We start from the raw sequence: 13,876 nt of genomic DNA, 5'->3' as shown, positions 1-13,876 counted from the left end.
GGTTCAGTGGATTTGCCAGCAATTACAAAGACTCGGTCAACTTAAGGCACTCACTTTTCCCGTTTTTGCCCCCTATTAGATTCTGTCTGGCTGCTCTAATACTAAATCAGGCTGTTGGCCACAAGGCTCTTCTAATACTCCCCTAAGACAGAAAAAGAAGTGATTGCTGCAAGATTATAATCAAGGATTTAAAAGATAAACTGGTGTCTCTTTTTTTCCCCACCTTGGTTAACATCTTTGCATCTCACAGAGATAGTCTGCACTGTAATATATTCCACTAAAGTGAGAATTGACAAGTAATCTTCAAAACCTGGCCTGATCATACTCAAAAGAGGATTGAACTGGATGTATCCCCATTAATTGACTAGAAAAGCCTTTGTGCCAGACACCCCTCTTTGCTTCCAGCTAACTGGACCAATTTTTGCTGAAGCCTTTTAGTGGAATCATCACTTTCCACAGTAGAGATAGTATTGAATTAGACCCATTTTCGATACTACTTACTTCTACCCTGGTGCTGATAATGCCAGAAGGAGAACACCCCATACCACTGTGTTCTCCCAACTCCAACTTTTCTTTCTCTTGACTGTATCAACCAATAGACAGTGAGGGAACTACAGGTTAAAAAGAAAAAAAGAATTTTTATAACAGAATTGTATCAATAACTTCTCCTACTGCAAACACTTTACGCCAGAACAAAATAAACTGCACTGCCTAAAGACTTCTTTGGATGGTACAGCATCCTCTTCATTAATGCTTCTTCTCTTATAATTATGTTGACCAGCAGTATTAAGTACAGACCTGGTCTTAAAAAAAAATGGATCTCAGGCCTTGCTGCACAAGCAAGTGTTTTTATAGTCCACAGACCTATCTGAGACTAAATAAAGTCTTTCTTGAGAATTTGAGAAGAGCTGGGACTTTTACTGCTGTTCAGCTGCAACAGAACATCATGAGCTTTGACATCCAGAGAACTTTCTTTGCAGTTCCTCTCATCATGAAATAATGTGCCTATCTAGAGAGAACAAGGGAGGAAAGTCTGGGAAGAGGAACATAGTCCCATGGGGTGTGGGATAAACAAAAGATTAGGCATAAAAGTCAGATAAGTTCATATACTGATCTGGTACAGCCATCAGCATGCTCACCTGGAGAAAAAGAAGAGAATGAGAGGAAAAATAGGGACAACGCACAGTTGACAAAAAGAGGAACATAAAAGGAAAAAATAGGGATGTGTGGAAACAATAAAATGTAAAGAAGGACTGGGAAGAATCCATCCCTCCTCTAATGCATTGCATTTCCAAACTTGACCCACATGTGTCTGGCTATCTAATTTATGAGAGACGTGAACCTGACCAGCCAGCAAGCTGGCCATAAATTATCTCTCTTAGATAAGCCAAGATGATTTACATTAGGAAAGAGGAAGGGAAAACTGACGAATAAGAATCTTGCCCTTGCCCTCCAGGGCACTGCCTGGGATATACTCTCTTGGCACCTAAAAATCTGCAGGTGTCCTGAGGTGGCAGTATTCCTTGCCAAGACCTCTCCATTATAAAAGCTAATATCAGAGCCTTTTTTGCACTGCCTGACAGCATGGCTGCCTAGCACAACTACACTTTCAGATCCACGATACTTGCAATTTTGCTGACCAAGCTTTGCTCAAATCCTTGCTTTTTCCTCTTCTTTCATATGTCTTCATTGTTTATCTCCTTTATTTCTCTCTATATATGCACCTCTTTTTTTTTTTTTTTTTGCATTAGCAAAACAGTAGCCAGTAGATCAAGAGAAATTATTTTTCTTCTCTACTAAATGCTTATAAGGCTGTATCTGGAATACTGTCACTAGTCTTGGAGCCCCCAAAATAAGAGAAAAATTGACAACGTGGATAGAGTTCAACAGAGGACAAATAAGGCTGGAGCATATGATATACAAGGAAAGGCTGAAGTAAATGGGTTTGTTTAGCTTAGAGAAGAGAAGACTGCGAGGGAGATCTAATCGCTAATCCAACTAAACAAAGTGGGATTAAAGAGGAGACATAGCTAGACTCTTCTCCTAGGTGGACAATGAAAGGACAGGAGACAAGAATCACAAGTTGCAACAAGGGAAAAATCTCATTGGACGTAAGAAAAAATAATTCAACATGACACTGGAACAAGGGCCCAGAAAGGCTATGGGATCTCCATCTGGGGAGATTTGCAAACTTTGACTAGACAAGCTTGATCTATCTTTTATATTAGCCCAGCTTTGAGCAAGGCATTGCATAGATGACATCCAGTGGCCCCTTCTAACCTTATTTATTCTATGTTCAGAGACCAGATGCTATCTTCAGCTAATCAAAGTCTCCATCGGAGTTACTGGTCACCTTATCGAAGACAATCTGCTTGACCTAAATTAAAATCTCACATGCATTTGGCAACCATGAACATTTCAGACAGTCTATGGTACAGTGCTATAAAATTAAATTTCCTGTATAAAAAGAAAAAAAGGAATGGGAGGAAACACAAGTTCTCCTAAAAACAAGACTTCTAAAAACATTACCTTTAATAACTTCATAGTAAAACATATTGATGGATATTCTTGGATTAGATTGCCAGTAAGAAGCAGTCAGCTGACCTCTGTGCCTTGCTTATATTACCTGCCTCATCCATCTGCAAATTCTTTTCTCTTTGAACACCAACTTTTCCCTCTTCACCATTTTCCCCTTGTGGCACTCATCCCTCTCCAAGCCCATCTTCCTCCTCAACCTACTTTCCTCTCCACGTCACCTTTTTTTGTCTTTTTTTGACCCCTATCTCACCCTTTATTCTTCTAGTCCTAAATCTCTGATCCTGAGTTGGAAAAGAACACTTCAAGGCACCTCCCCTAAAGAGCAGCTAATTATTTGGCTTCGGGCCTGCTCCTGCTTTGTCAGCTCTCTCTTGTCAACAGGTCTATCAAGTGTGTGGGGAAGCTTTGGAATGACCAAGAAACCCATAAACTGACCCGGTAATCCCAGGGAAAGCCTGGTCTGCATTAATGATTCTTGTAAAATAAACAAGAGAGTTTGATGCCTAAAGTACGTTAGAGCAGCCTTCCTCAAATGTTGCCTGACACATCAAGTACTCAGTGCTTGAAATGGGGGGAGGAGGAGAATATGGCCACAATGAAAAATAATAGAGAGACTAAACTTACGAACCACACAAGCACTAGACCTGCACTAATTTTATTAGCAATAAATATAGTTCTTCAGGTTTTCTTTTGCCTTAGTAGCTTGGCTCCTGTTACCCTCAGTCTCTTTATTCTTGTTAGTGCTGCGGCCTTTAGACACCAAGAGTCTTACTGTAAGAAATAAAATGGTTATAGAAACTTAACATGCCTGGCTATATGTCTGGCACAGTGAAAAAAAGGATGAAGAAAAATTTACACAACTTGAAATTGGACTCTTAAGACCGTTAACTAGTGAGCAATCAGAAAGGCTGCAGAGTTTTACAAACATACCTGGTTCAGAGAACAAGAATCACAGAAGATAACACTTTCACCACATAACTACATAAGTCCAATTGGTATTTCAGAGATATAATTTGAAAATTCAGTGTAATTTTACTCTCAGTTACAGAAAAGTCACTGTTCATGTATGTTTGAATGCCAGACATAATGCTTACCAGTCCACCTGTGTCATGATGTAACTATACAAAGAGTTTATGAACATCAGAAATTTTTTGTACTAGAAAAATTGTTAGTTTTTCTCACTCTTGAATCCATATTTTGATTCATCAGAGCAGACCTGTATTCCTACCCTGAATACTTTCTTTCCAATAGTGCTTTATTCCATATGTTGCAGAAAAAAAATTTGAATACAAAACACGCTTGCCTTGGCAATATAGTTCACATTCTTACTCCTACTGATGATTGTCTTATGCTTTCAAAGTCTATCAGATTATAGCTAGGCTAACAGCAGATACTCTACTTTTACGTATAATCCTTCTTCAAATCTCAATAACCTCTTTGCTGAAATAATAGCCATCCAGCTGCTAAACCCAGAAGATAATTAAACAGTGTGAAAGGACCTTTTTTTTTAAGCAGATTTAAATTTTATCAAATTATTACTCCATCTTAATTTGAATAATAATTACTCAAATACTTTTTTCTGTTTAACCTTTTCTCACCTAAGTCCTTTCTTGGGCCCTAGGGCAACAGAAAAACTAAAAATGTAACCGTGGGATAGCAGAAGAAGGCGTGAAGAAGGCAAGGGGAAAAAAAGGCATGAAATAGTTACTGGATTCTCATTTAGGCTCCAAATCTGGCTTCAGAGGGACTATTCATAGTTTAAAAGTTAAGCATAAAGCAGAAGGCTATGCAAGATCACAGTGCCTTTGGCACAAGAATTGTTTCTTGCTATGAGACATATAAGTACAATACTTATGAAAGGCTCTAGTTACAGTAGGATCTACAAAATTTGATGCAGTATAAAAATAAGTGAGAAAGAAGCATCTAGGAAAAGAAACGTATAGTAATTTCTAATAAGTCTATTCTCCAAATAAATATCTGACTGAGTTTTCTCGTACTGATTTGGTTTGAGTCTCCATTTTTGACTGCACATATGAAGTACTGGTCAACACGTCTACTTTCCTATCCACAGACAGTGTTAAGAAGATGCGGTAGCCATGCTTAAGAATTCACACTTGAATTAATGCTGCCACAGAAGTGCAAAGACTTTATCTAAACATGACAGTCTATAAAAAATATGTAATGGGGAAAAGGAGTTAACAATAGCTATTTTTTATGGGCTAGCAAACTATCTAGAACTACAGGAGAAAGGTGTTTGCTATTGATTCCAGTCAGGATATCCTTTCCTTCACTTTTTAAAGGGAATAACTCTATTAAATACTTACACATTTGGTTTTCTTTCTCCAAGTGTCTATATCTACAAAAATCCCTTCTCGCCCAAAACAACCTATTTATTTCTCTAAACTATGACTGTATGGTGTGCTACCATTCTAAGGGAGACTTTAGCAGATGTTTTTGTTTTGCTGTCTCATCTTCAGGCTCCTTTTAAGGACCTATTAGTCCTTAAGGTTCCCTAATCCCCCAACTAAATTTATCAGCAGTTGATTGCAGCCAAGAGTTAAGCTAAATTAAACTTGGAAATCCCTGTACAGTGTATCAGATGCACTTCTGGTAGGGGAGGTGGAGCAGAAAGCTCCAAATGTACCACTTACCAAGAGGCAGAAGAACCACGCGTTTCTCTAAAGGTTTCTCAAAGCTTTCACACATTTTTCAAGATCACCACAATTTCCCTGATTTTATAACGGCAAGAACTCAACTATTGAAACAACTTGTCATTTCACTCCATATCATGTATGTGCATGCATACATGTGCATAAATTTGCACACAGGTACCTACTTTCCTCTACAAGTGTGTATATTATATATGGAGGAGGTATGTGTACACACACACTTAGGTTATGGCTGCATGCATGCTTGAGACATCTGTTCCAACTGACACATATGTGGTGAAAAGGTCAGTCCAGTATGTACTCTTTCTTAAAAAGAAAAAAGCACATTGAAAAAATATGGATGCTTAAGAGGAAATGGCATAAGATACAGATTTTTTACCTGTGGGCCAGTAATTGCAATCTAAACCATCAGTAGTTTTCAGAAGTCACTGATATCTAACAAGAGATCAATACCCACATAGATTGATGGTGTCAATCAAATTTCTAACAGATTGGCCTTCTCTCTACAAAGTAATTATTCAGTGGTACTAATTGATCCCTCTCTCTTTGCAATTTCTGTAAAAAGCTCTAGAAGAGTGGCCTGGTGAAATCTCCATTAAAAACACCAGAAAGAGTCCCAATGACAACTGTGGAAGATAGCTCAGGTCCTAAAAAGACAACTGAGTTGAGACTACAGCTCTCTGGATGTAAAAGCAATTCTTGCAAACCAGATTACAGTAAACTGGTGAAATAAAAACAAACTTCCTCTCCAAAGACTTTATAGCATTTACTCTGTGGACACATCAAAGATTTGTTTCCAAAATAATTTGTCTATCATTTTCACCAGCTTTTTTTTCAGGAGAGAAAGTGTGTGTGAGAAGTGTGATTTCTGCTGTCTGTATCCCCATGGCTACTAGAAACACCTAGAAAGGGAATTGGGCACATCACAGCACACAAAATGTCAGGTTAACAAATTCCAACACAACAGCTCAGAGAAACAGATGCTTGCTTTCTCCCACCTTCATCCTCCCATATCACACTAAAAGAAAAGGAAAAAAAAAGTCAACAACAGAAAATTAGCCAAAGCCATGTAAGGGAATCAAATATGTCCTTCAGAAATGTAAACCTCTCTAAAAATAGGATGAAATGCTAAGCAAGTCACTTGTTTTTACTCATAGCAGTAATAAAGGGTCCTTGTAAGGGATTCGCACAAGTTCTGTGCTGTTACAGTAGCATCTGTCTCCTCATTGCTAGGGAGAAATGGTGAAGAGGATTTAGAGCATGTGTAACCTGAGAGAGAAATCATCTGTCATTCCCTCACAGGGCATTAGCAAACTTTCCCTCTCCTGGGAGAAGGAAGAGCCACTGTCCTACCCCTGCCTCTTGTGATTACAGCTTTAAGCATTATTATAATATACAAGCTTATGAATAATATTAATAATTAGAAAAAATCTAGCTCTATTAAGAAAGGGTAAGAGAAGCCCAATAGAAAAGAGACAACATTCTGTGCAATACACAGGGTGAACCTGGTAGCAAAGAAGAGGTCAAGTAACAAACAGATCCTCTCTGTGAAAGGGATGATCCCTTTGCTTCACCCAAGTGAAACTGCTATCACAAGCTGTACTTCTCACAATCAAGATCTAGAGTAACAACAACAAAAAAGGATGGTCCATTTTGGAAGATACTATCCCAGGACAGGATGCAACATGGAATTTCTTGTGCCACTATATTGTGTGGTCTCATGCAAACAGTTGATTTGTTGGTGTTTCAGTTGTCTGCCCTTTAACAGGAGAAAGTGGTGTTGGAAAAATAAATCCCAAGACAGTCAGACGATAGTAATGCAAGACATGGAGGTACACTACCTCACAGATCAACGAGGTTTTTAGTATGCCCTACTACTTGTTTTTTCTTTCCTACATTAGAGGATAGAAATGTCAACAGAAGTGCAGAAACATAACAGAGATGATACATTTCAAAGAGGCAAAATGCTGCCAATCAGCACATCACTTGTATCTTGTGAGTCTCTGCTTCATCCAAAAGCAAGACATTAATGATCAATTTACTGAAATATCTCATTCTTCTTCAATAGAGCAGCTTCTGTGTCCCACTGAGATCAAAACTCAAAGGGCCTCAGAGCTAGTGCCTCTTACAAATAACTGTCAAAGTACCATAGCATGAGCTAAAAGTGCTGTTGCATATCATTCAGATCTGTACCACATGCTACACTGATGCTCCACTTCTAGATTACAACATTTCTTTTACCTACACAAGGAATATTCACAAAGTTTTGAAAGAAGGAGTGCAAAAAGGTCCTGCAATAAGGTGATTTATGTAAGATATCGCCACCATGAACCTTTTTAGGAAGGAGAAACAATACAAACATCCAAGAAAAAAAAGTATACCCATAATGAGCATCAATTCAGATATGCAGAATATAAAAAACATAATGTAAGTTTCTGTAAAATGGGTTAGTCCAATAAAATTATTTCTTTTTTTGCAAATAATGTTTTAAATTGTAGGAATAAACTTTTTCATATTGCCTAGGAAAAAAAAGAAATCCCCATACATAAGATTATGAACAAGGTGATAAGATGATTATCAGAAGGAATATCTAAAAGGGAATTGTAAGAAGTTGTGGTACACTGGGAATGGCAGGGAAAATATACTTCCCTTAGGAATACGCCAGTGAGTCTTTCTTTAATAAAATTCTCTCCAGAAGACAGAGGATAAGGATGTTACAAAAGATAAACTCAAATTTTCAATTTGACATTTACCTGAAGGAATCCCAGATGAAGCAGAAGTGAATGCTGCTGGACAAGCTAACACTTCAACGTCTGTCCATTCTCTTAAGAAGTTTAGCATAGGTAACAAGAGTAGAGATTTCCTTCCTGCAGCCCTCCCTTTAGGCAACCTAAAGAGATAAAGAAGAGAAAGTACAGAAGAATTCAGTGTTTGGGTTTGATTCAGGCCGTGAACTACATGGAGATATTCTTTTAGTGCCAATAAGTTTGTTCTGTGTGTATCTGTTTATTAACAACTGGACTGGGGCCGTTCAACTCATTTCATCAGGGTGACTTAAACAGTACTACAGAATAATGACTTTTATTTACTGGTATTCTCCTTGGCTGGATTCAAATCATGACCTAAACCTGAGAAGATATCTCATTGTCCTGGTTTCAGCTGGGATAGAGTTAATTTTCTTCCTAGTAGCTGGTATAGTGCTATGGTTTGGATTTAGTAGGAGAACAATGTTGATAACACACTGATGTTTTTAGCTGTTGCTAAGTAGGGTTTATACTAAGTCAAGGATTTTGCAGCTTCTCATGCCCAGCCAGCAGGAAGGCTGGAGGGGCACAAGAAGCTGGGAGGGGACACAGCCAGGACAGCTGACCCAAACTGGCCAAAGGGATATTCCATACCATATGATATCATGTCCACTATATAAACTGGGGGGGAGTCAGCCAGGAGGGGCAGATCACTGCTCGGGAACTAACTGGGCATCGGTCAGCGAGTGGTGAGCAATTGCATTGTGCATTGCTTGTTTTGTATATTCTAATTCTTTTAGTATTGTTATTGTAATTTTATTATTATTGTCATTATCATTATCATTATTTTCCTTACTTTCTGTCCTATTAAACTGTCTTTATCTCAACCCACAAGGTTTTTTTGGTTGGGTTTTTTTTCCCTGGATTCTCTCCTCCATCCCACTGGGTGGGGGGGAGTGAGCGAGTGTCTGTGTGGTGCTTAGTTGCTAGCTGGGGTTAAACCATGACACTCATTTACCAATTGTGTAAATGGAAGAATTGTTTTCTAATGAAATATTGACAATAAATAAACAGCTGACACAACCCTGCTCCTTTTCTGCTGCTAGTTATAGACTTTCTTAGCCAGCAATTTCCACTTGGGAGGTTGGCAGGAAAAGCCCCAACTTGCCATCTGAGCATCACTGCTATAAAATTCTTCCCACTCGCTGTTTACCCAGAAAGATATGAATCCTTTACAAACCTCTGACTTTTAAATTCATCTCGCTGTGCACTAACAGCTCTGAAACAAATTATAAGAGCGTAAGAAAAAAACCCCACAGATTCATTAAAGAATAACTATCAAAATTTGGTTTACCACACGATTCCAACTGCTAAAACTGAAGTCAAATTTCCCCAAAAGCTGTTTACCCTGATCTAAATGCTTTGACTGCTCTCCTACCAGCAGCCTAGTATAAATGGGAATAAGTAATGAAGCCATCTTTCTGCTGTGCTAGTTTTTCTGGAATATAACCCCTGTGGTAATAATTACATGGGCATATCCATCCCAGTGTGAACAACACCAGAGTGTCAATTATGACAAATGTCTGGTACCCACAAGTGTCTGTTGTAAAGAAAACCAGCTGTTTCCATTCTCTTAACCTTGGGGTCAGGGTTTCCCACTGGGACTAACAGCTTTTTTTCCTGCTCTAAGTATCCATTTGAGAGTTGCTAGGAGGTGTTATGATATACAGACCTACTCTTTCAGCACTAGCTTTTTTCTTGTTTGGTAATCTGAGCCTAACTCTCACCAGGGGTTTACACAGAAACACCTATCGCTGTTTTTCATTTGTATTATCTCCTTTGGGTGATACTGTTCAAGACATTTCACTTTCTTTTCCACACCATTTGCAATACAAGCTGGAGAGTCCCCAAAGCCCATGGGTAGCATGGACTATTACTGACCTACTTCTAGCCTCTGGGGTATCTCTTGTAGCCATTTGCTATTTCCAGTTTTTGAGTCAATTATCAGAGGAGTCGTACGTAAAAATGGAACCACTAAGCTTTGATCCTAGGAATACAGACTTCTCTCAGGCAAACCAAAGAATAGTCCATTGCATGGACTATGAAGAAGTGATGGAACCTGAAAAGCCTGAATGAGTCTGATATACTCCATCTGGCAGAAGGAAATGATAATTAGTATATACAAAACAACTGACATTTTCAGTCACAGGGTAGTAGTGTAAAATATATATATATGAACAAATATGCTCATATGCAGCCTAACAAGGGCATATGTGAACTCAAGAGCAGCATATAAGCAAACAGTCACAGGAAACATGGACTGAAGTTTCCTATTTTATATTAGCGAAGAAAAATATTTTTTTCTATGGGTACTGTGAGTCATTCTTTTAACTGATTTATTTTTCATGTACATTCTGTCCACCTGATCCTTCCACTTTTCACACGTGTGTGGTATTATAAACTACACTGACGAAAATAAGTTAAGAACCACCATACTGGATCACAATAAGTTTCCTCTAGTCCTCTAACCCGGTATCCCAGCCCCAACAGTGGACATAGACAAAGGCCTTTGGAGGAATGTAACCACGGGGCAATCACATTATGACACTCTCCCCTAATCCTATCCCAAATCCCAACCACTTTACCTCAGGAACTTCACAAGCTGGATGTGGCCTGTATGAGTTTGGTAACCTTCAATGGATCTCTTGATGAATTTGCCCATTCTCCTCTCCAACACATAAAAGCTCTCAACATCACAACATCCTTGGCAGACTAAATTTAATAGGTGCTACATTCTTTACTAAGTAAATGTATCTTTTGAAAAAGCTACAAGTTGTACTCACCAACATGAAAGGTTTAGTGGTACTTTTGCCAGGAGAGGTTTGTCCTAAAATTCTGGACAAATTCTAATGTGGGTATTGATATTTCATCTTCCTAATAATTCCCAATTGTGTTATATTAATTAAAACTCATATTTACTCCTACTTCTCCAAAAGACTTTCGATAGAGGGTTTCTGGAATCCTGAATCACCATATTGTAGGGTTTATGGTTATACGGAGCACCTAAGACATCTCATTTCAGCTAAGAAGGATAGCAATATGATATTTCTTCCTTTTTTTAGAAGTAAGATGAAAGAGGACAATATACCTAGGACCTCGTGAGAAGGGGCAAGTTTGATAGCAAGAGCAGGAGGAAGAAATATACACATACACTTATGTCATAACTTACAGGGAAAACACCAAAGAAAATACTGCCATTGTAAGGATTCCTATCCTGCCTCTAAACATAGGTGAGACCAGCACTGAGCTTTGCCTTTGAGGAAAATGAAGGGGTTCCTATATAATGAATGTTGGCTATAAAATGCTTCAAAATCTTTTTAACCAAAATATGCTGCAGGCATACAAAATATTTTTTAAAAGATTTTAAATTGTTGTGTGAATTCTTTCCAAATCCAAATGCAATGTGGATGGGTACTGGATTGTATATACATCTTGGACTGCAGCAAATTCAACCCAATTTATCATTCTTGTCTTATATAACAGGTTGGAGACTATAACAGATACTTTAGAATACTCTACAAGCTCAGACAGCAAAGTAACTCCATATTATGCTGGGCACAACAATACCAAGAAGATGCCAACAAAACGGAGGAATACCAAAAACAAGTAAGGAAAAATGATTACAGGTCTAGAGAGGCTGATTGAGGAGAAAAGATGTAAAATAAATAATTCTGAATAGCTTGGCTAACCCAAGGACTGAAGGATATTATAACTGTTTGTAAAATCAAATGAAAGACGTAAGCACCAAGAAGACAGTGAAAAAGAAGGCTGATCCAGAGACTTCTATGAGATATTGATGAGATAAAAATATATAGGAGAAATTTTAACTGGCAACCAAGAAACATTTCTTATCAATGAAACCTCTAAATTTTAGAATATGCTTTCAAATAAAGGAAGTCATATGGCTTCTTTAACAACTAAGTAGGAAGAGAAATGCAGGGCGAGTGAAAGATGGCTGACTGGTATCCCTGAAGACTGAAGTTGCTTGTCACAACACATGTACTAGACATGGGAGATAGCAGCAGGACGAGCTTCCTTTTTAAAGTGCTATGCTAGCCCTACAATGATAACATCAAAAATTTCTGGTACGTTGGCTGATATGAACCTGGAGCACCTTATTATTCAGATTACAGTTATTTATGTGTGGTGGGAAAGAGAAAAAGAAATTATAATGGATGAGCGTCCCAATTAACTCTGCAGTGTATATGTATCCTAAGGGGGAAGCCCTGTCCTAATCTTTTCCTGAACGAACCTGATTGAGATGACAGTAAATATGTAACCACATTACTGAAACTGATGAGTGCAGTAACACAAACTTCCCCCCTAAATTCTATCATTTCACATAGGTGAAGTTTCAGTGATCTTGTTACCACAACACTCCATGTCTTTCAGCTTCAGGCAGATTTGTACGAATAACCTAGAAGTGTCAGATTTTGATTGTATTCTTCTTACTACAAAAAAAAATCCCAACAACCAAACCCCTTTTAAGTGATGAAATACTTGACATGTAACAAAGACCTCACTATATGCCCGATGAGGTCATAAATCTGCTTCTCTCTTTGTAAATAAGCCTTAGCAGGAACTAACAGGATAAGAAAGGATTTCCACTAATCAGGATTGCTTTCACATAGCTTAATTACTCAGAGGAATCACAATGACTAGCTCTGCACTTGCTCTCCTTTCACCAGTGGACAAATGCAGTCATTCCAATGGAGCAGACAGAAATGGAAGTCACACTCCAGTAGCCAAAAAGACAGTCCTACAATCCTCATCCTCTCTAAGCTGCCAAAAGAAGGTAAAAGAGAAAAGCTGTTCTGCCAGCTACCAAATGGAAATAGAGCATCCAGCTAACAACCACAAGATACTGGTATCTCTAAACCAGAGTCTAATCTTGGCACTACATCAAGAGTATACAATATGTGAAAGTGTAATGAAAACCCCACATCACTGAATTTAGCAAACAGCATACTATGAATCATACTGTTTCAAAGGCAACACACCAGTTGGTTGAAACATTTGGACCCACAAGAGTCAGCTATCTCACATTGTCATTAAATACAAAGTCTCACCTGCTCTGAGCTAGGGCACAGACACAGTGTTTGTGAGAAATAAAGGAGGCTGCCTGAAAAGCAGTATTACTTCCCCTACTACTGTGGCACACTGAAAATTCAAAAACCACTACAGGAAGTGTAATAAAAATAAATGAGAGAACATTAAACTGATTGAATTAAGCTTTGTCATGTTTCATTCAAGAAAGCTTCCTCTTCCGAAATTATCTAAAGCTGCTGGAGAATTTCCAATTTATCACAGAACTCAGCATCAAAATGATACTGGCAGTAGAGAAATATTTTTAAATATTCTTATCCCATACATACCTCAATTATCTTTCCTCCCTTCTAGGATCAATTAATCAAGCTAGAAAAATCAAATCTCACTTTTGCAGCACCTGCCTTTCCCAAAAGATAATTTAAGTTGTATTACAACAACCTTGGTTGCTTTTTAATCTAAGAACTGTTGGGTTTGAGTCCTGAAACAGAAAAGATTTTTTTTTACTCACAAATATACTCCAGATAAATGTGATTCATAGTCCCTTATAAAATATTTCCCCTTGCCAGAAAAACATTAAATATCAGGAAAAGTGTCCCCAGATGGATTACAGAATGGCAAATAGGTCTCAATGGCATTTTTATGGTTGTTATTATTGCTTGACAGAGTAAAAATAGAGGTGTCTTGAAAGGTGTTTTTCCCTGGAATGAGCTACTCAGCATAAAGAGAATTTATATGCTGAAAAGGTTACAGTCAATGCATTATGACTGTATATATAGTATCTCTTCATTTACAATGCCCCGCCTCTGCTAAGAAAGC

This window comes from Gymnogyps californianus, chromosome 1 (genome assembly GCF_018139145.2).
Source record: "Gymnogyps californianus isolate 813 chromosome 1, ASM1813914v2, whole genome shotgun sequence".
In the NCBI taxonomy this organism is placed as follows: Eukaryota; Metazoa; Chordata; class Aves; order Accipitriformes; family Cathartidae; genus Gymnogyps; species Gymnogyps californianus.
The sequence above is the reverse complement of the archived record's forward strand: the minus strand, read 5'-3'. Positions refer to the sequence as shown.